General features: G+C 39.1%; 1 pseudogene; it reads right to left on the bottom strand.

Moving 5' to 3' along the window:
* Window positions 1–10,016: 10,016 nt before the first annotated feature.
* Window positions 10,017–16,075, bottom strand: LOC107791215 (glutamate receptor 2.7-like; annotated as a pseudogene).
* Between the last annotated feature and the right edge of the window lie 6,127 nt (window positions 16,076–22,202).

Here is a 22,202-nt window from a genome sequence, read left to right as displayed (position 1 = left end):
ATGTACTTGTCCACCAACCTCCTAATAAGGTGGATAGCTTCCATAGTCGAACGACTCGGCATGAACCCGAACTGGTTGTCGGATATAGACACCTCCTCCTCACCCTCACTTCTACCACCCTCTCCCAAACTTTTATTGTATGACTTAATAGCTTGATACCCCTATAGTTATTATAATACTGGATATCACCTTTGTTCTTGTACAGTGGTACCACCGTTCTCCACCTCCACTCATCTGACATATTCTTCATCCCGAAAATAACATTAAACAGCCCAGTCAACCACTCCAAGCCTGCCCTACCCACACACCTCCAAAATTCAACTAGAATTTCATATGGCCCGGTCGCTCTGCCCCTACTCATAATACACATTTCCCCCATGACCTCCTCAATCTTAATGCCTATATAATACCTAAAGTCTCGGAGACTCTCCGAATGCCCCAAATCTCCTAGCACAATATCTCGGTCCCCCTCTTCATTTAGAAGTCCATGAAAATAAGTCTTCCATCTCTGCTTAATCTGAGACTCCCCCATCAATACTCTACCATACTCATCTTTGATGCACCTCAATTGATCCAAGTCTCGAGCCGTCCTCTCTGTCACCTTAGCCAGCCGAAATAACTTATTATCCCTGCCCTTTTCCCCTAGTTCCTTATACAGATGACAAATGATGCAGTCTTAGCCTCCATGACTGACAACTTCGCCTCCTTCCTCACTACTTTATACCTCTCTATGTTCGTTCTCCTATCCTCCTCGCTTGTGCTCCATGCTAACTTTAGATACGCTACCTTCTTCACTTCCACTTTGCCTTGGACCACTTCATTCCATCACTACTCTCCTTTGTGCCTGCCAGAGTAACCCTTCGAGACCCCTAGCACTTCTCTCTCCACCTCCCTTACACAGTTCACCATCGCCACCCACATAGTGTTTACGTCCCCACTACTCCTCTAGGCTCCCATAGCTCATAAACTCTCTTCCAACTCCTGGGCTTTATCCTTAGTTAAGGCTCCCCACATAATCCCCGGTCGACCTCGAGCAGACCTCTTCTTCCTCCTTATCATGATACCGACGTCCATTACTAAGAGCTTATGATTCGCCGCGAGGGTCTCACTGAGGGTAACCTTGCAATCCTTGCACAACCCTCTATCACTCCTCCTGAGGAGGAGATAATCAGTCTGAGTCTTCACTGTCATACTTTGGAAAGTTACCAGATGCTTCTCCCTCTTCAACAAACTAGAGGTTGCAATCACCAGCTCAAAAGCCTTAGCAAAATCCAACGGAGAAGTACTTCCTCCATTCCCCAAAGCCAAAGCCGCCATGCACCTCGCCATAGCCACCAGCAGTCGGCCCAATATGGAAATTGAATTCCCCTCCTAAAAATAACCTCTCAGAAAGTGGAATACTACACATAGTCTCATCCAACTCCTCCAAGAAGCACCTTTTAACTTCCCCATCCAAGCTCGCTTGTGGCGCGTAAGTGCTAACTACATTAAGAGTGCACTCTCTAACCACTAACTTAATAGATTAATATATATTATTCACCCGCCTAACCTCTACCACAAACTCTCTAAGATCCCTATCCAATAATACCCACTCCATTCTTATCCTTCACGACTCCAGAGTACCACAACTTATACACGTTCGCATCCCTCACCTTCGACCCTATTCACCTAGTCTCCTGGATACAAGCTATATTGACCTACCTTTTTTGGAGAATCTTTGCTAACTCTATAGACTTACTCGTCAATGTACCTATGTTCCATGACCCAATCCTCAACCTACAAGCTCCCTTGTTCCCCTTTCCCCTACCTCCCATCCCACCCACTGACTCATGCATCACCCCTCGCTCCTCCCAGGACATGACCTTACTCTACCATCCCAGATCATAGCCACTATACCTACGACAGACTACGGACAATCAGTAACACAAAATAGGCAACGAACCCAACTAGAAGATAACAAGTACTAACTACCAGCACGCTAATAATATAATTAAACTAATGCTAAAAATATGACAAAAACTTACCTAACAAAAAGAGAGAAATAGGAAAGCGAGAGGTACCAACTCTCAAGGGAAGAAAATGGAAATTTGACTTGCAGCACACCCGAGGTCACGGAATCTGACGTGCGTCCTTCCAAATCCCACTGGCCTTTGCAAATACCAACCGTACGTTGTTTGCTCGTAGGCCTCAGGCTTGTTTCCAACTGCCGTGGCTAATTCCCTGAAATATACACACAACCACCACGAAACCAACAAGGGAAAGGGCTGACAACTTGTCACCATTGTGCTACGGCAGCCCGAGCTACCCAACTAAACGATGAGGCAAACTCGGACCCATAGGGGAAAGAGGGAAGCCAGCATGGACAGCCCTGTTAGGGTTCCTAGGACTTAAATTCAACCACAAGAAGGATGGGGAAGAGAGCAGAAGAATGAGGAAGAAGGGAGGGGGAGAAGAGAGACGAGAGTGGTCGCCGATCGAAAGATTTTGGTGGGACTGACACAGGAAAACGCGCAAAAAAATAAAAAAAATAGGAGGGAATAAGAAAGAAAGAGGGTGGGGAAGAGAGAAGGAGGTAGGAGGAAGGTAGGGGGAGAGAGGCACGACCTTACCTACCTTAGGTTGTCGGTGTCGGCGGGCTCGCCGGTGGGTGTAGTAGCAGTTGGGAGAGAGAGAGAGAGCTAGAATAGAGAGAGAGAGGGGGGAGAGAGAGAGAGAGAGAGAGAGAGAGAGAGAGAGAGAGAGAGAGAGAGAGAGAGAGAGAGAGAGAGAGAGAGAGAGAGAGAGAGAGAGAGAGAGAGAGAGAGAGAGAGAGAGAGAGGAGAGAGAGAGAGAGAGAGAGAGAGAGAGAGAGAAATGGCGGTACAAAGACGAGACTCCAAAAACCTGCCACTTTAACACTTCTATTTTTAATTGAGAAAAAATAGCAATTGTATATCAAAGCATCAAATAGCTTGTCTCCATGTAGTGGTTGACCTGTTTAAAAGAAAACGAAATATTTATTTGCACAGAAGCATTTATATGAACAAGGTCGTCTTCTACCTCTAGTCCGGTCATATTTGACCCAGTTTTAAAACCACTATATATCCAATCCAAATCAACACCAAAAATCACATCGAGAATCACAAAGATGCTATAAAAATCAATTTTCATATGATTTTTACCATTAGTTTGTAATGGGGTCCATCTCATTCAAAAGCTAAAGTAATAGGCATGTGCCTGAGGAAAATTTCTTTGGTTTGGTAGCCAATGTTGTTGAATTTCTTTGGTTTGGTAGCCAACTTTGTTGAATTGTCAACATTGAAGAAAAAGAAGAAAAAGTGTGTGCAAATTATCAAATATAGTAAGCTTTAGAGAGTGAGGCTTCAGCTATAAAAGGAGAGGTTCAACTCTCATTTCTACACACCAACAAAAAGAGAAAGAAAGAGTGAGGTTTCACAGACAGGGTATAAGAAAATAGTCTATGAGAAAAATAGAGAGTGAGCGATATTGTAGTGAGGTGAGAATATCAAAAGAGGGTTATTTCTATTGAGTGTTTTAGTGGTCTTTGGAGTATTTTACTCGAACCTACAAAGTATAAAATTCCTTACTATAGTGATATCAGTTTCTCGTCTCGGGACTGTGGTTTTTCCCTTATTCAAAAGGATTTTCCACGTAAAAATCTCAGTGTCGTTGTCACTCTTTTATTCTTGTTAATTACCGCATCTCGGTGCTACATTATTATTTCGCTTTTATAACCGTGAATATTAAGGGTTTATTCCCAACAACTGGTATCAGAGTAGAGGTTCTGCTCGTTCAAAGAAATATTATTCACTATCGATAGTACTATACTCGGTAAAAAACAAAAATATTTGGAGTAAAGTACGAGGTAGCAAAATTTAACGGAGATAGTTGTTTCTCAACATGGCAAAGAAGGATGAGGGATCTACTCATCCAACAAGGATTACACAAGGTACTAGATGTTGATGCCAAAAAGCATGATACCATGAAAGTTGAGGATTGGGTTGACTTAGATGAAAGGGCTGCTAGTGCAATCAGGTTGCACTTATCAGATGATGTGATAAATAACATCATTAATGAAGACATCGCATGTGGCATTTGGACAAGGTTGGAAAGCCTATACATGTCCAAAACATTGAAAAATAAATTGTACCTGAAGAAGCAGCTATACGCCCTACACATGGGTGAAGGTACGAATTTTTTGTCACATTTAAATATGTTTAACGGACTAATCACACAGCTCGCCAATCTTGGAGTGAAAATCGAGGAAGAAGATAAAGCCATCTTGTTGTTGAACTCGTTGCCATCTTCTTACGATAATTTGGCAACAACCATCCTGCACGGTAAGACTACCATTGAGTTGAAAGATGTCACATCATCTCTTCTACTCAATGAGAAGATGAGAAAGAAGCCTGAAAATCAAGGGCATGCCCTCATCACAGAAGGTATAGGCGGGAGTTATCAAAGGAATTCAAGCAACTATGGTAGATCTGAAGCTCGTGGGAAGTCTAAGAACCGATCCAAATCAAGAGCTAGAAATTGCTTCAATTGTGATCAACCAGGTCACTTCAAAAGAGATTGTCCAAATCCAAGGAAGGGCAAAGGTGAAACCAGCGGCCAGAAGAATGATGACAACACAACTGCCATGGTACAAAACAATTATAATATTGTCCGCTTTATAAATGAGAAAGCGGAATACATGCACTTATCAGGTCTAGAGTCGGAATGGGTGGTTGATACAGCAGCATCTTACCATGTCACACCAGTAAGAGATCTTTTTTGTAGATATGTAGCAGGTGATTTTGGCCTTGTGAGAATGGGTAACACAAGTTACTCAAATATTACGGGGATTGGTGACATTTGTATCAAGACAAATGTTAGATGCACATTGGTTCTGAAGGATGTGCGACATGTACCTGATTTGCGGATGAACTTGATCTCGGGAATTGCTTTAGACCGAGATGGATATGAGAACTATTTTACAAATCAAAAGTGGAGACTCACCAAGGGATCATTGGTGATTGCAAAGGGAGTTGCTCGTGGCACGTTGTACAGGACAAATACAGAAATATGCCAAGGTGAATTGAACACGACACAAGATGAGATTTCTGCAGATTTGTGGCACAAAAGAATAGGTCATATGAGCGAGAAGGGATTACAGATTCTTTCCAAGAAATCACTCATTTCTTATTCCAAAGGTATAACGGTAAAACCTTGTGACTACTGTTTATTTGGTAAGCAGCATAGAGTCTCATTTCAGACATCGTCTGAAAGAAAATTGAATATACTTGATTTGGTATATTCTGATGTTTGTGGTCCAATGGAAATTAAATCGATGGGCGGTAACAAATATTTTATTACTTTTATTGATGATACTTCACGAAAATTATGGGTTTATATTTTGAAAACCAAAGATCAGGTGTTTCAAGTTTTCCAGAAGTTTCATGCTCTGGTGGAAAGGGAGACATGCCAAAAGTTAAAGCGTCTCTGATGTGACATTGGATGTGAGTACACTTCAAGATAATTTGAAGAGTATTGTTCAAGCCATGGGATCAGACATGAAAAGACAGTTCCTGGAACCTCACAACACAATGGCGTAGCCGAAAGGATGAACCGCACCATTGTGGAAAAGGTGAAAAGCATACTCAGAGTGGCTAAACTGCTTTAAGTCATTCTGAGGTGAATTAGTTTAGATAGCCTGTTACTTGATCAATAGGAGTCCATCAGTTCCGTTGGCGTTTGAAACCCCAGAGAGAGTTTGGACCAACAAGGAGGTGTCCTACTCACATATGAAGGTGTTCGGTTGTAGAGCTTTTGCACATGTACCAAAGGAGCAGAGAACAAAGCTGGATGATAAATATGTTCCATGCATATTCATTGGATATGGAGATGAAGAGTTCAAATACAGATTGTGGGATCCTGTAAAGAAGAAGGTCATCAAAAGCAGAGATGTAGTCTTCCAAGAAAGTGAAGTTGGAACGGCTGATGATATGCCAGAGAAGGACAAGAATGGTATAATTCCTAACCTTGTTACTATTCCTTCTACTTCTAACAATCCCACAAATGCAGAAAGTAGGACCGACGAGGTTGCCGAGCAGGGGGAGCAACCTGGTGAGGTTATTGAGCAGGGGGAGCAACTTGATGATGATGTCGAGCAAGTGGAGTACCCCACTTAGGAAAAAGAACAACCTCAACCTCTGAGGAGATCAGAGAGGCTAAGGGTAGAGTCATGTAAGTACCCTTCCACAGAGTATGTCCTCATCAGTGATGAAAAGGAGCCAAAAAGTCTTAAGGAGGTGATGTCTTATCCAGAAAATGACCAGTGGATGAAATCCATGCAAAAGGAGATGGAATCTCTACAGAATAATGGCATATACAAGCTGGTTGAACTTCCAGAGAGTAAAAGACCACTCAAATGCAAATGGGTCTTTAAACTCAAGAAAGATGGAATGGTAAGCTGGTCAGATACAAAGCTCGATTGGTGGTAAAAGGTTTCGAGCAGAAGAAAGGTATTAATTTTAACAAACTTTTCTCGCATGTTGTCAAAATGACTTCTATTCAAATAATCTTGAGCTTAGCAGCTAGCCTAGATCTTGAAGTGGAGCAGTTGGACGTGAAAACTGCATTTCTTCATGGAGATTTGGAAGATGAGATCTATATAGAGCAGCCAGAAGGATTTGAAGTAGCTGAAAGGAAACACATGGTGTGCAAACTGAATAAGAGTCTTTATGGGTTGAAGCAGGCACCAAGGCAGTGGTACAAGAAATTTGACTCATTCATGAAAAGTCAAACTTACACAAAGACATATTCTGATCCATGTGTATACTTCAAAAGTTTTTCTCATAATAACTTTATTATATTAATGTTGTATATGGATGACATGTTAATTGTATGGAGATTTGTCCAAGTCATTTGTTATCAAGGACTTGGGCCCAGCACAACAAATTCTCGGTATAAAGATAGTTCTAGAGCGAACAAGCAGAAAGTTGTACCTGTCTCAGGAGAAGTATATTGAACGTGTATTAGAACGCTTCAAAATGAAGAATGCTAAGCCAGTAAGCACACCTCTTGCTAGTCATCTAAAGTTGAGCAAGAAAATGTATCCTACAATAGTGGAGGAGAAAGGGAACATGGATATAGTTCCTTATTCTTCAGCAGTCGGAAGCTTTATGTATGCAATGGTATACACTAGACCTGATATTGCTTATGCAGTTGGTGTTGTCAGCAAGTTTCTTGAAAATCCTGGAAAAGAACACTGGGAACAGTCAAGTGGATACTCAGGTACCTGATAGGTACCACAGGATATTATTTGTGCTTTGGAGGATCTCATCCAATCTTGAAGGGCTATACAGATGCTGATATGGCAGGTGACATTGATAACAGAAAATCCACTATTGGATATTTGTTTACATTTTCAGGGGGAAGCTATATCATGGCGGTCGAGGTTGCAGAAGTGTGTCGCACTCTCTACAACTGAAGTAGAATATATTGTTGCTACTGAAGCTGGCAAGGAGATGATATGGTTGAAACGGTTCCTTCAAGAGCTTGGATTGCATCAGAAGGAATATGTCGTCTATTGTGACAGTCAAAATGCAATAGATGTTAGCAAGAACTCCATGTGCCATGCAAGGACCAAACACATTGAGGTGAGATATCATTGGATTCGAGAAATGGTAGAGAATGAATCTCTAAAAGTCTTGAAGATTTCTACAAGAGAGAATCCCGCAGATATACTGACCAAGGTGGTACCAAGAGACAAGTTCGAGCTATGCAAAGAACTTGTCATCATACACTCAAACTAGAAGACAGTACTGCCTTCTCTAGATGAATGAGACTGGAGGGGGAGATTGATGAGGTCCATCTCATTCAAAAGCCAAAGTAATAGGCATGTGCCTAATGAAATTCTTTGATTTGGTAGCCAACTTTGTTGAATTGTCAACATTGAAGAAAAAAAAGGAAAAGTGTGTGCAAATTGTTAACTATAATAGGCTTTAGAGAATGAGGCTTCGGCTATAAAAGGAGAGCTTCAACTCTCATTTCTACACACCAACAAAGAGAGAAAGAAAGAGTGAGGTTTCACAGACAGGGTATAAATAGTCTGTGAGAAAAATAGAGAGTGAGTGATATCGTAGTGAAGTGGGAATATCAAAAGAGGGTTATTTCTTTTGAGTGTTTTAGTGATCTTTGAAGTATTTTACTCGGACCTACAAAGTATAAAATTTCTTGCTATAGTGATATCAGTTGCTCGTCTCGGGGCCGTGGTTTTTTCCTTATTCAAAAGAATTTTCCACGTAAAAATCTTGGTGTCGTTGTCACTCTTTTATTCTTGCTAACTATCGCATTTCGGTGCTACGTTATTATTTCGCTTTTATTACCGTAAATATTATTTCTGTAGGGGTTTATTCCCAACAGTTTGTTCAAGAGTTCATCTAAATCAAGATGCCATTTTTGAATAACTTGCAAATTCTGAAATTAACAAGGCAAAGGATATTCAACTGCTCTGATGCCAAATGTTAGAGCAGTGCGCAGTGGAAATAAAGATCGAACATACCTCTAGCCATTGTAGTGGTGTCGTCGTCGGATAGGTTCTCAAATTCTGGTGTCTTTTCTTACGAGCCTTTTAAGCACTTAGAAATTCTCACTAGATGGTGTAGTAATTTATGGTGTTTTATGTGCTTAGGGACCTCAACCAGATTTAGCCATATTTATATTGTTCTTCCATCAAAAATAGTTACTAGATCAAATAAACGAGCATCAGTTTCTTGCATATGAGCAGTTACAGAAATTGAAGAAGTGGAATTAAAGAAAGGGTTTCAATTATTCCATTAAAGGACCACCTTTCTGAAACGTTCAAATAAAACATTACCAATAATCTTCCCCACGAACGAAGGGACCGCCAAGTCCAAGCATTTCTAGTCATACAGAGCAGAGTTTTCATTTTCCAGGAAAGGAAGTGACTCCACCTTTGCATGAAGAGAATATAGCAGTTACAACTCAGGAGAGTGTCATTTAGTTGGCTATCGGCGGATCTAGGATTTAGATTTTATAAGTTTAACTTTTAAGTTTTTAGTATTGAATTCGTTATTTTTTTAAAGTTATGAGTTCAGCCATTTGTTGTAATTTTAATGAATTTTTACACATAAATTTATGCTCCACGTCGAAAGTACTAAGTTCAGATGAACCGCCCCTGGAGTTGGCTGTTGATCTAAGTGCAGGCCGTTGATGTTTTCTCTTTCTAGCTTAAAGATGGCAAGTGCCATCTTTGATTTGTATATAGGTGTAGAAAGATATTATGATGGTTTTTAGTATGTAAGCCTCTAACTAACATCACTCTTACATAGTATTAAGTTCAATTTTTATTCTTAATTCCATTGTGCAAAAGAACAAATCAGATAGAAGAGAATATTCAATGACTTTGATCAGGTGTTCTGTTGAATCTTGGAACTGCAATGGACATGTTTTCCATTAACTTCAATATTTCTGTGTTTTAGTTCAATTACACATTCTCCTTGTACTACAACTACAGGCTCAACGCCTTAGCCATATATAGAATCTAATACTTTCCAATACTTAATTCGTCATATTTAGAAATCATCGATGAAGTGTCTCAGGCTACTATGATTACAACGTAATTAACAACAGGTCACAAGTAAGAACGAGTAATTCACATAAAATCTCATGTACAAGTAATCAATTACCCATAGTACTCAACAAATAGGAGCACATAAACAAATACTAGATGAGTATTAGTTTGGTGATTTTGCATTTTGAATTCATGGATTACTAATATTTGCATTCTTATTTCATATTCTATCCCGCATACATAGATTCTCCTATAACTTGTGCAATCATTATTTATGAATAAAAAACAAAATCAAAGTAACCAAATGCTATATTAATTAATGCTGATTTCTATGTGGAGATTAAAGTTAATGGGAAACAATCCCATTGGAGTTCCAGGATTCGAACATAACACATTTATCAAATTCATTCAATACTAATATTATTTGATTTGATCTTTTGCACAATGGAAGAAGTAAAAATGAACTTAATACTACATTAAAGGCTTACTAAAAAAACAAACATAATCCCTTTCACACCAATATACAAATGAAAGATAGCAATTAAAGATAGATAAGAGAAAACATCAACGGTTTGCGCTTAGATCAACATCCGACTCAATGACACTCTCCTGAGTGCTAACTGCTATAATCTCTTCATGTAATGGTGGAGTTCCTTCCTCCCCTGGAAAATAAAAATTACTCTGCTCTGTATGGCTAGAAATAATTGGACTTGGCGGTCCATTCATTTGTGGAGGAGGAAGGTTATCATGTGGACTTTGTGGACAATCCATATGTCCTGAAACTGCATCTCTCTGTTCATTGTTTTTGAATGTATGGCTATTATAGTCTTTTCTGTCAAAATTTCTAGCCAAGATTCTGATTCTTTCGTGGAACGAAGGATCAGATCGTCTTATGATGTGCCAATGATCATGCATGAACGTTGTTAGAAAGACGAGGAGAGCCAAAATTGCAGCAACTGCAGCTATGACAAAGAGTCCCCAGAAGCTATCAAGGCTAAGACTATTGGAGGAGCGTGACGTGCTAGAATCTGAACAAACCGGTTGTCCAAACCATATTTTTTCTATTTGTACCAACTTTTCACCTTCTGTTACACTCAAGACTGCTCTTGAAACATCATGTAATAGAGGAGATCCTATTGGGAATGCCTGGATGAAAATCATAATTCATAATATTAGGGATCGGATGAAAATCAAAAGTAAATGACTGTCAAGACAAAAATTGAGTTACTTACAAAGCCAAGGCCATCGCTCTTATACATAGGTCCAACCACGGCATATTTCGAGCAATTAATAGCTTGCAAAAGTTTCACATAAGGAATCTCGTCAAAAGCAGCAGCAATACCACCATTTGCACTTCCTTTAGAGAGTAAATCAATACATTCCTCTGAAGTGCTGTATTGTTTTAGCCTGTCCTCATCAAAGTTGTTCTTTATTAGAAGTCCTTTTACGAAAGAACCCTGTTGGAATCCCACATACTCCTTGTTCTTCTGAAGTTCTTTTATATCTGTAACAGTTGGCTGGAGGTTTTCAACTGTTAACATTGATGTAAGACTTGCTGTGTAGCTTGAAGTCAATATAAGTACTACTAGTAACCAGATGATCAACACAAATCTAGCCAGATTGCTTACTATCTTCTCCTCTGCAGTATCAAGAATCAAACAGAAGAAAATTCAGAAAATATAAAAGTTTGAATTATATATAGTAATTAGATATTCCTTAGTTTTCCCATATACTCCCTCTATTTCACTTTAAATGGCGCTGATTGACTGAGCATAAAGTTTATGAAAGAAAAAGACTTCTGGCACATACCAAAGTATTCTATGGCTATACGATCATGTCATTAAAGTTAAATTGAAAGTTTAAAATTCTACGTATGTACTATTCTTTTTGGAGTAGATCAAAAAAGAAAGAGCATCATATAAAATGAAATTAAGGAGGAGGAAATAGTAATTACTCTGTGCAAAGACCATAGTTGCAAAGGCGAACCAAAAGATCAGACCAACTTGGTGAGAAGGAGGTCCTCTGAAATCTTCATTAACCCTATGTTCAAGTAGCCAAATGACAAAACCAATGAAAACAAAAAAACATAAGCTTGTTAGCCACAGCTCCCAAGTCAATGGCTTCACGAATACCCAAGCTTTATTTCTGTTGTTGTCTTTGATTGGCACCATCATTGTAACTCCAGATTCTGTGTATGGTAATGTGAAATCAACATATTGCAACCGATTTGATCTAATGGTAATGTCCCCTACAACAGCATCAAGTTTCTGTTCATTGATTAATGTTGGAATCAAATAAAAGTACACACACACATATACAACTCCATCGGTATTTTCAATGGACTTTGTAAATTAAACTCGACGAGTAATGGGTCTTGTCTTTGTCGAAAATGTAGGAAAAAGAAATTAAGAGATTTACCCCAAGAAATACTTGCTGAGTAAGATCATCTTAGCTTTCAGTAGACTTTCCACCAGGAGCTGGATAGGGAACAAACTCATAAGGAACAGAATAATTTAATTCTGCCATCACTTCCTTGAAAACATCAATGCAGTAACCAGTAGCTGTTGTTGTGTTAGTAGTAAAATCTGTTGTAACTTTCACAAATTCATTGAAACCATCTTTCACTGGAACTCCAATCATCAGTTTCTTCCCATTTATTGGAATCACCCAACCTTTAGGAATAGAAGTAGTGTCACCGGGCCATATAATGGAGCCAAAATTAGCCTTAGAAATGGAATATCCATTGTTTGTGCTTCTTAAATTCAGTTCTTTAGCAATTCCATTTTCCTTTGTCCAAAAACCAAATCCTTTTGCCCCATTACCAATCACATTAATAATCTCATAAGCTGGTGACTGCAGTTGCCCATCAACAATTTGAAAGTCTCCGCTAAGGCCTTTGAAAGTAGTATTCAGTATAGCCTGAAGAAGGTTTGGACCATCCTTGGAAACTCCAATAGCTTCAAGATCAGTTGCATTTCCTGAAAGTTTTAGGTGTCAAAATCAATCATTTTTTTTGTAACCTGTCCAATCCGTCAAGTTTAAATGGGTTGGATTATGATCCATTTGTTGATTTGTCTCAATGGGTTGAAGCCGAATAACCCATCAAACTATTGGGTCAAACGGGTTAAATAGGGTAATCGACAATTCAAAATATTATTCAGGTGAGCGTTCGAACAAAGTTTCACATTAGCAGTTGTATAATTTTTTAATGTTATGAAGTTTTTTAAGGAATATCGTGCGGTCCTGGCCCAAAGCAGATAGTATCACACGAGTATCTTTGGGTTGGTTTAGCCCTTACATGTTAAGAGTATCTTTAGGCTGGTTTAACCCAACAACTATTACCAGAACCCAGGTTCGGTGATGACAGAGTCATGTCTTGGGGCTCCATTTACTTCCCCTTACGAATTTAGAGACGCACACTTATAAGAAAAATATTAGTAGCGGGCTTCGGTTGCCATAAATAAACAATGTCAACGTGGGTGACACATAGTGAATCTCAAAAATTAACACGTGGATTGTGGTAGTGGGCCACATAGAACTTAGTTTGAGTGGGAGACCCGTGGATCGTGGTAGTGCGCTATGTGAAATTTAGTTCAAGTGAAAGATTATTGGGAGTGCAAATAAAGTCGTACATTATAGCTCAAAAGATTGGGAGTGTGAAAATATTTCTGGTCAAAGCAGACAGTATCATACCATGTTAAGGGCTCTTTGGGCAGGTTTAGCTCAACAAATTCAAATCCTATTACATAAAATCATATTTGGACATTGAGAATTATGTAAATTTAAAAGAACTTAAGCTAATAATTTAAGATAAAACACATTAACTTTCACATTTTTTTGTTTAAAAAATTACTCCCTCCGTTTCAATTTATGTGAACCTATTTTATTTTTAAACCGTGACAAAAAGAATGGTCATTTTTCATATTTGAAAATAATTTACCTTTATGCAATGATTTATAGTTACACAAAATATATGTGCCTCATTTTGCACCACAAGTTCAAAAGTCTTCTTTTTTTTCTTAAACTTCGTGCCCAATCAAATATATAGATTCACATGAATTAAAACGATGGGAGTATAAAAAAAATAAAAAAAATAAAAAAATAAAAGACAGAGAGAAGGGAGGCTAGGTCATGTTGGGTAGATCGAGTTAGACCTCGTTATTTGGTGAAAATAGCACGGGATAACCAGTTTTCGTACTGGTAATTGAGAAATAGTCAGTGTTTGCAAAGTTATTGAAAAATAGCTATTATTTTGCTGCAACATGGAAAGTTCAATCATAATATACTGGAGATTGGTGCACCTGCGTATGAACATCCAGCATATATATACTGGAACTCCAACACACGAAAAATTTTACCATAATATACGGGAGATTGTAGCACTTATGTATGGATATCCATCATATATGTTGGAAGTCCAGTATATTATACCGGAGCTCTAATATACTATGCTAGAACTCCAGTATATGCTGGAATATTTTCTGGATTTTGAACAATATTTTCGTTCAAATTTATCTTTACATGAAAAGTGGCTAAATTTTGATTACTGTTAAAACTGTGATTATTTTTCAATTAACACTTGAAAATCTGACTATTTTTTAATTTCACCTCCATTTTAACGAAATCCATTTTGGTCCAAGCTAACTTTAGAAGGTTTGACCCAACCCCTTGTCACCAGAAAAGGTTTGACCAACCCGTTCATTTTCCACCCTTACTTACCTGAAGCATTTGGCTTTTGAAAAGAGGCACCACTGATTCTTGATTTCTCCACTGCGATGGCTAGTGCAGTAGCTGAATCATATGCCCATAGTCCAAACACATCCAATGCTGTATTTTGAATTGTTGGATTGTTTTGTTGAAACTTTAGTTTCCATCTAGTAGTGAAATTCTCAAGTAGTTTAGTTCTCGGGACATAAGGTTTCACTCCAATAACTCCTTGCATGGATTCAATAGCTGAAGAATCCATAGAGTTAAGTTGATTTGTCATAGCATCTGTAATAATCCATGCATACTCTTCACTCATCATTCCAAGTTCTTTGGCATTAGTAAAAATTTTGGTACCCAGTGAAGTTGTCATATGCACAATAAAAACCCGAGTTTGCATGCTCATTAATTTGGAAAGTTCATATTTTATATGATCATCGGTGGCGAATTCAGGAATAACACTTCGATAAGGGATACGTGCATTAATATCTTCTAATGCATCTGCCAAGAATGGTATGATTCCTTCTCCAAATTGATTGTCAATATATATAGGGACAACTTCTCTCCATCCAAAAGATTGGATAATGGAACTAATGGTTTTTACTTGAGACGAATCATTTTGAGTGGCACGAGTAAAGTATGGATTATGAAATGACGAGAGAGCGGGACTTGTTGCTGAAAATGAGATGATGGGAACTTGAGATTTCTTTCCTAAACCAATTATGAAATCAGCTTGCATTGATGATGTGGGTCCTATTATGGCTTCCACTTCAACATTCTTCAATAGGTCAAGTGCTGCAATATTTACAAAGAATGCAAGAATCAACATAAGCATGCAACAACAACAACTTCTCTCTAAATTCAAGTTCTATGCACTAATAGTATGCAAAGTTTTTACAGAATCAGATTAATAATAACATGTAATGCTTCTTATCAGTGTGTGTGTGTATATATATATATATATAAAACTTACCTGCTGCAGCAGCAGCTACAACGTCACTCTTCGAGTCACGGGTATGGAGAACCAGTCTGGTCTTATAATCAGAGCCATGATCAGAGCTATAAAAATCAGATAAAGCCATAGAAATACAGCTCAAACCCATTTTCCCAGTCCAGTTATCCATATCTAACACAACTCCCACATTTATAGGGACTATTTTTCGTTTCTGTGCCATGACCATTTTCATGGAGAACAGTATCCCTAAACATAGGAAAAAGAAAGAGAAAGAGGAAATGAAAGAAGAGAATGAGAAAAAGACTTTGCAGGTTTTCTTGCTCATCTTGACAAAAGATGCGTTTGAGTCTGATAATTTGGACAGTTTTGTGTTTTATATATATAGATAGATTTGAGTACTACTATTCATTATGGCATTTTAATAATAACTCTTGGGGTTATCTTAAATCATTGTCGGTACTAAGACTGAGTTTTAAATTCTTATCATGCTTACGTATTTCAGATGTGTAGTACATCTGAAAGTTATGATGCATTTTGATTGAATACAAAGTTTAATAAATAAAAACTTTTAAAACTTGAAATTAAAATAAATCATAAATATTTGTGCGACTTAACTAAGGATAAAACGAAAACTGTTATGTTTACCGGCAAGGCCATTTCCATAGAGAAAAACATCCTTAAAGAAGAAGAAGAAAAAGAAGAGGAGAAGACTGAGAAAATGACTTTGCCTGTTTTCTTTCTCATCTTCACAGAAGAAGAAGAAAAAGAAGAGGAGAAGACTGAGAAAATGACTTTGCCTGTTTTCTTTCTCATCTTCACAGAAGAAAGAAGAGGAGGAGGGAACTGAGAAAATGATTTTGCCTTTTTTCTTTCTCATCTTGACAAAAGATGCCTTTGAGAGTCATTATTTGGACGGTATTTTGTGTTTTATATAGAGAGAGAGATTTGACTATTTATTATAATGGTAATTTTTAATAATTAGTTGACCTACAAAGTTTAGGAATAACTGTTGGGTTATCTTAAATCAGTGTTGGTACTAGAAAACAACAACAACAACCCAGTATAATTTTATTAGTGGGGTATGGGAGGGTAGTTTGTACGCAGACCTTACCTCTACCCTGGGGTAGAGAGGTTATTTCCGATAGACCCTCGGCTCCCTCCCTCCAAGAACTCCCACCTTGCTCTTGGGGTGACTCGAACTCACAACTTCTTGGTTGGAAGTGAAGAGTGCTCACCACTGTAGTAATGTGTTGGTACTAGACTAATCTTTTAAATTCTTTTTGTGCATATGTAGCTTTCATACGTATAATTGTGTCTCTACTGTAATTAGCAAGTTTTGGGTGACTTTTGTACTTGCTAATAGTACTACGATTAACTAAGTGAATTTTTTGAGTAAATTTCTTAGAAGGTCATCATCTTATGGAAATATTCTATCAAGGTCACTTTTATTTCTATTACAACAATAAAGTCACTCAACTGTTATCTTTTGACTCAAAAAACAAATATCACGCATTTGTCATACTATGTCATATTAAATTTTTTTAATAATAAAACTCATTTAACCAATGACCTTTATAACCATCTAAGCCAACCAATAAAAATATATGTCTACTTTAAAAGCTTCTTAATTAGTATTATATACGGTCGGAATCGGGCATACCCGATTTTGTTAGTAAGGGAATTGCCTCGAGGGTAACCTCATAATATATCAGGCTCGAGCTCGAAGATAGAACATCAAGCCCGAAGATCGAAGTGTTCGTTATTACGCCTTACTCGAAGTCAGTCATGCTTGATCTCGATGGTTGCTGGCCTCGAGATATCAATAACCGGTCGAAGATCACAGGAGAAATCCCGGAACATATCAAATCAAAGCGGTTATTAGTGCCAATCATGGGATCTACTTTCGTTATTAGAGTTGTACCTTATTTAGGATTCCTATATTATATAAAGAGGGATTACATTCACTTGTAGAAGAAAATCATGATTCACTAATAAGAATATACGCATACGCTGCTTTCTTTATTTTACTTACTGTTCATCATTGTTTATTCCATCCTCTACCGTTCTTATTAACTAACCTCGAGACTATCTCGAATCGAGGTCGAGGCATTATTTGCAGACCGATTTGATTTATTTTATTGTCCAATTTATCTATTTAATTCATTGTTTATCAATTGGTACTGGTTTAAATCACACATCCTTAAAACCACAATATAAGTTTAATTGTTACTCAATTTTGAGGGAAAACAGTTTGGCGCCCACCGTGGGGCTAAGGATAATAGTGATTGTTCAGTATTGATTCTCGTAAAACATATTATTTTACGTTTGTTTTTGTCAAGTATCTTTTCTTTCAGGTTAAAACATGTCAAACTCACAAAACGCATCCACACATGACAATGGCCTCGAATTCCACGGAGAAAACAAAAATTTGATTACTCCAGGAGTCGAGGTACCACAGGCTAATCTCAGGGGAGCATCGGTTGCCAACCCAGTCGATGTCAGTTCGCACGTTGCTCTAAACACAGACCTAGGCACAGATCTCGATGAGAGTGTACGCAAAGAAGGCCGATCTAGTGGCCAAGGAACACATAGCAGATGAGACGAAGGAGCCCGTCTCCAAGTGATATTAGAGATGTTTCAGGCTCAGCAAGCCGCTATCGCTCAGTTACAAAATCAACATAGAGCTCTGAATATGGTCGAGCCGGAAATTACTCGCTATACCGAGCCAGTATCAGAAAGGTCGAATGGTAATGAATCGGGGACTAATCATGTGGTAATGAAAATGCTCGAGGAGCTCACCAAAAGAATTGAATCAGGGGAGAATATAATCGAAGCCAATGATAAAAAAGTAGAGACATACAACTCTCGAGTTGATCAGATATCGGGGACACTGCCAATCTTGAAAGGGATGGATTCGAAGAAGTTAGTACAAAAGTCGTTTCCTCCAAGTGCGGCTCCGAAGCCTATTCCAAAGAAGTTTCGTATGCCAGACATACCCAAATCTAATGGGACCATCGATCCTAACGAGCATGTTACTTCATACACATATACCATCAAGGGAAACTATTTAAAAGATGATGAAATCGAATCTGTGCTGTTGTTAAAATTCGGAGAGACCCTTTCGAAGGGAGCAATGATTTGGTATCACAACCTGCCACCAAATTCCATCGACTCATTTGCCACGTTAGCAGATTCTTTCATAAAGGCACACGCCAGGGCCATAAAGGTCGCAACGAGGAAATCAGACCTTTTCAAGGTAAGACAAAGGGATAATGAAATGATGAGGGAGTTCGTGTCCCGATATCAAATGGAACACATGGAGTTGCCACCGGTCACAGATGATTGGGCCATTCAATATTTCACCCAAGGGTTGAACGAGCAGAGTTCGATAGCATCACGTCAGTTGAAACAAAATTTGATCGAGTATCCAGCTGTAACTTGGGCAGATGTGCACAATCGATATCAATCGAAGATTAGGGTCGAGGACGACCAATTAGGAGCCCCTTCCGGTTCAGTATATCCAAACAGGTCGGCAATTAAAAACTAGAGGGACATCGATATAGATCCAAGGTCGAACAGAGACCGATATCAACCATATACCGCAGATCGAAGGAACAATGGTTCAGGACGCAATTCCGCCCTAAACGATCGAAGAAGTGATCGAGGACAGAATTCTCGGGGACTTATGAGCAAAAGTGATTTTGAAAAGTATGTCGATCCCACAGAAACACCACGGTTATCGAAATATAACTTTAGCATCGATGCATCGGGCATTGTATCGGCAATCGAAAGGATCAGAGATACTAGGTGGCCCAGGCCCATACAAATCGATCATTCCCAAAGAAACCCAAATTTGATGTGCAAGTATCATGGCACGCATGGTCACAAGACCGAGGATTGCGGGCAATTAAGGGAGGAGGTAGCCTGTCTATTCAATGAGGGCTACCTTAGATAGTTTCTCAACGATCGAGCCAAGAATCATTTCAGAGAAAGGGACGCCAACAGGAAAAATGATTAGGAGGAACCCCCAATATGTCATTCATATAATAGTCGGTGGGGTCGACATTCCACAGGAACCTATATTCAAACGCACTAAGGTATCAATCACTAGGGAGAAATGAACCCGAGATTATGTGCCTGAGGGCACTTTATCATTCAACGACGAAGAAGCAGAAGGCATTTCTCAGCCCCACAACGACGCTCTAGTAATTTCTATCTTATTAAGTAAAGTTCAAGTTAAGCGTGTTTTAGTGGATCCAGGTAGCTCGGCGAATACTATCCGATCAAGGATCGTGGATCAGCTCGGCCTACAAAATCAAATTGTGCCAGTAGCTCCGATCATAAACTACTTCAATATGGCCAGTGAAACAACTAAATGTGAGATTATTCTACTGGTGAACGTGGCTAAAACCATTCAAGATACCAAGTTCCACGTAATCGAGGGCGACATGAGGTATAATTCCCTGCTCAGAAGGCTTTAGATCCACAATATGAGGGCTGTCCCTTCGACTCTCCACCAAATGATGAAATTCCCGACGTCGGACGAGGTAAAAATAGTATACAGGGAGCAGCATGATGCAAAGGAAATGTTTGCGATCGATGAGGTAACACTGATATCGACACTATCAACCTCGGAAAGGCCGATCATCAAAGGTAAACAGGAAGCCAAATAGCAAGCACAACCACCAACCTCACTTGAGGAAGTAAGAGATATAAGAAGAAAATGAGGATTTTCTGACCCCTCGAACTTTTATCGTTCTCGAAGATTCTGACGCCACCAAATCAATAGTTGAAGAGGTGGAACGGGTTATATTGATCGAGTACCTGCCCGAGCGAAAGGTATACCTGGGAACGGGATTAACCCCCGAACTTAGGAAAAAGCTTATTCAATTTCTTATTGATAACATAGATTGTTTTGCTTGGTCCCATTTAGACATGCCAAGGACCCCACCGAAGATAACGACGTATCGGCTAAGCCTGGACCCTAGGTTCAAACCGATGAAACAAAATAGAAGACCCCAGTCTGAGGTAAAGAACGCATTCATAAAGGATGAGGTAACTAAACTTCTCAAAATAAGATCCATTCGGGAGGTGAAATATCCTGAATGGTTAGCCAATGTAGTTGTAGTCCCTAAAAAAGGGAACAAACTTAAAATGTGTGTAGATTATAAGGATTTAAACAAGACGTGCCCTAAATATTCTTTTCCACTGCCTAACATCGATCGCATGATCGATGCCACAGCAGGCCACGAGATCCTTACTTTTCTCGATGCCTATTTCGGGTACAATCAAATCTAAATGAACCTGGAGGACCGAGAAAAGACTTCATTTATCACCAAGTATGGAACATATTGTTATAATGTAATGCCATTCTGGCTAAAAAAATACAGGAGCAACTTACCAACGACTAGTAAATAAAATATTCGAAGAACAAATAGGTAAATTAATGGAAGTTTATATTGATGACATGCTAGTTAAGTCCCTGCACGCAGAGGACCATTTGGCTCATTTGCCAGAAATGTTCAAGATTTTAAGGAAATACAACATGAAGCTCAACCCCGAGAAATGTGCTTTCGGGGTCGGTTCGGGCAAGTTCCTTGACTTCATGGTATCGAATCGGGGGATCGAGATCAGCCTCAATAAAATCAAGGCCACGCATTAGAGGAATTGATATAAAATCCGTGCATAGGTTAACTGGACGGATAGCTTCCTTAGGCCAATTCATTTCGAGGTCGTCGAATCGAAGCCACAGATTTTTCTCTTTACTCAAAAAGAAAAATGATTTCTCCTGGACCCCGGAATGCCAACAGGCATTAGAGGAATTGAAGCGATACCTATCGATCCCACCACTGCTTCACACTCCAAAGGCAGATGAGAAAATTTACTTGTACTTGGCAGTATCGGAAATTGCGGTAAGTGGTGTCCTAGTTCGAGAAGAGCAAGGTACGCAATTTTCCATTTATTATGTAAGTCGAACCTTAGGAGAAGTAGAAACTAGATATCCACACTTGGAGAAATTGGCACTTGCACTGATAAGCGCCTCTAGAAAGTTAAGACCATACTTTTAATGTCACCCCATATGCGTATTAACCACTTAACCACTTCATAATATTTTGTACAATCCCGAACTATCGGGCCGATTAGCCAAATGTGTCGTCGAACTCAGTGGGTACAATATCGAATATCAACCCCAGACGGCCTTTAAGTCCCAAATTTTAGCAGACTTCGTGGACGATTTCACGCCAACCCTCGTACTCAAAATTGAAAAGGAACTCTTGTTAAAATCGGGTACATCATCGGGGGTATGGACCCTCTTCCAAGATGGTGCTTCGAATGTGAAGGGATCCGGGCTAGGCATCGTTTTGAAACCGCCCACGGGTAGCACTATTAGGTAATCTATCAAAACATCTAGGTTAACTAACAATGAGATAGAGTACGAGGCCATGATTGCAGGTCTCGAGCTAGCTAAAACCTTGGGAGCAGAAGTCATTGAAGCCAAGTGTGACTCTTTACTGGTGGTGAACCAAGTAAACAAAACCTTCGAAGTTCGAGAGGATAGAATGCAAAGGTATTTGGACAAACTGCATGTAACTTTGCACCGTTTCAAGGAATGGTCTTTACAGCATGTACCTCGAGAAAAAAATAGTGAGGCTGATGCACTTGCAAATTTGGGGTCATAGGTCGAGGAAGATGAGATCAGCCCGGGGACTGTCGTTTAACTCTTGAGATCCGTGATCGAGATAGGTCATGCCGAGATAAACTCTACAAGCTTAACCTGGGATTGGAGAAATAAATATATTGAATACTTGAAGAACAGAAAGCTCTCATCGGGCCCTAAAGAATCAAGGGCCCTACCAACCAAAATTGCTCGATTCACATTGGGTGAAGATGGAACTTTATACAGAAGGACATTCGATGGACCATTGGAAATATGCTTAGGACCATGAGACACCGATTATGTTC

The sequence above is a fragment of the Nicotiana tabacum genome, chromosome 15 (assembly GCF_000715075.1).
Source record: "Nicotiana tabacum cultivar K326 chromosome 15, ASM71507v2, whole genome shotgun sequence".
Classification (NCBI taxonomy): domain Eukaryota; kingdom Viridiplantae; phylum Streptophyta; class Magnoliopsida; order Solanales; family Solanaceae; genus Nicotiana; species Nicotiana tabacum.
The sequence above is the reverse complement of the archived record's forward strand: the minus strand, read 5'-3'. Positions and strand labels throughout refer to the sequence as shown.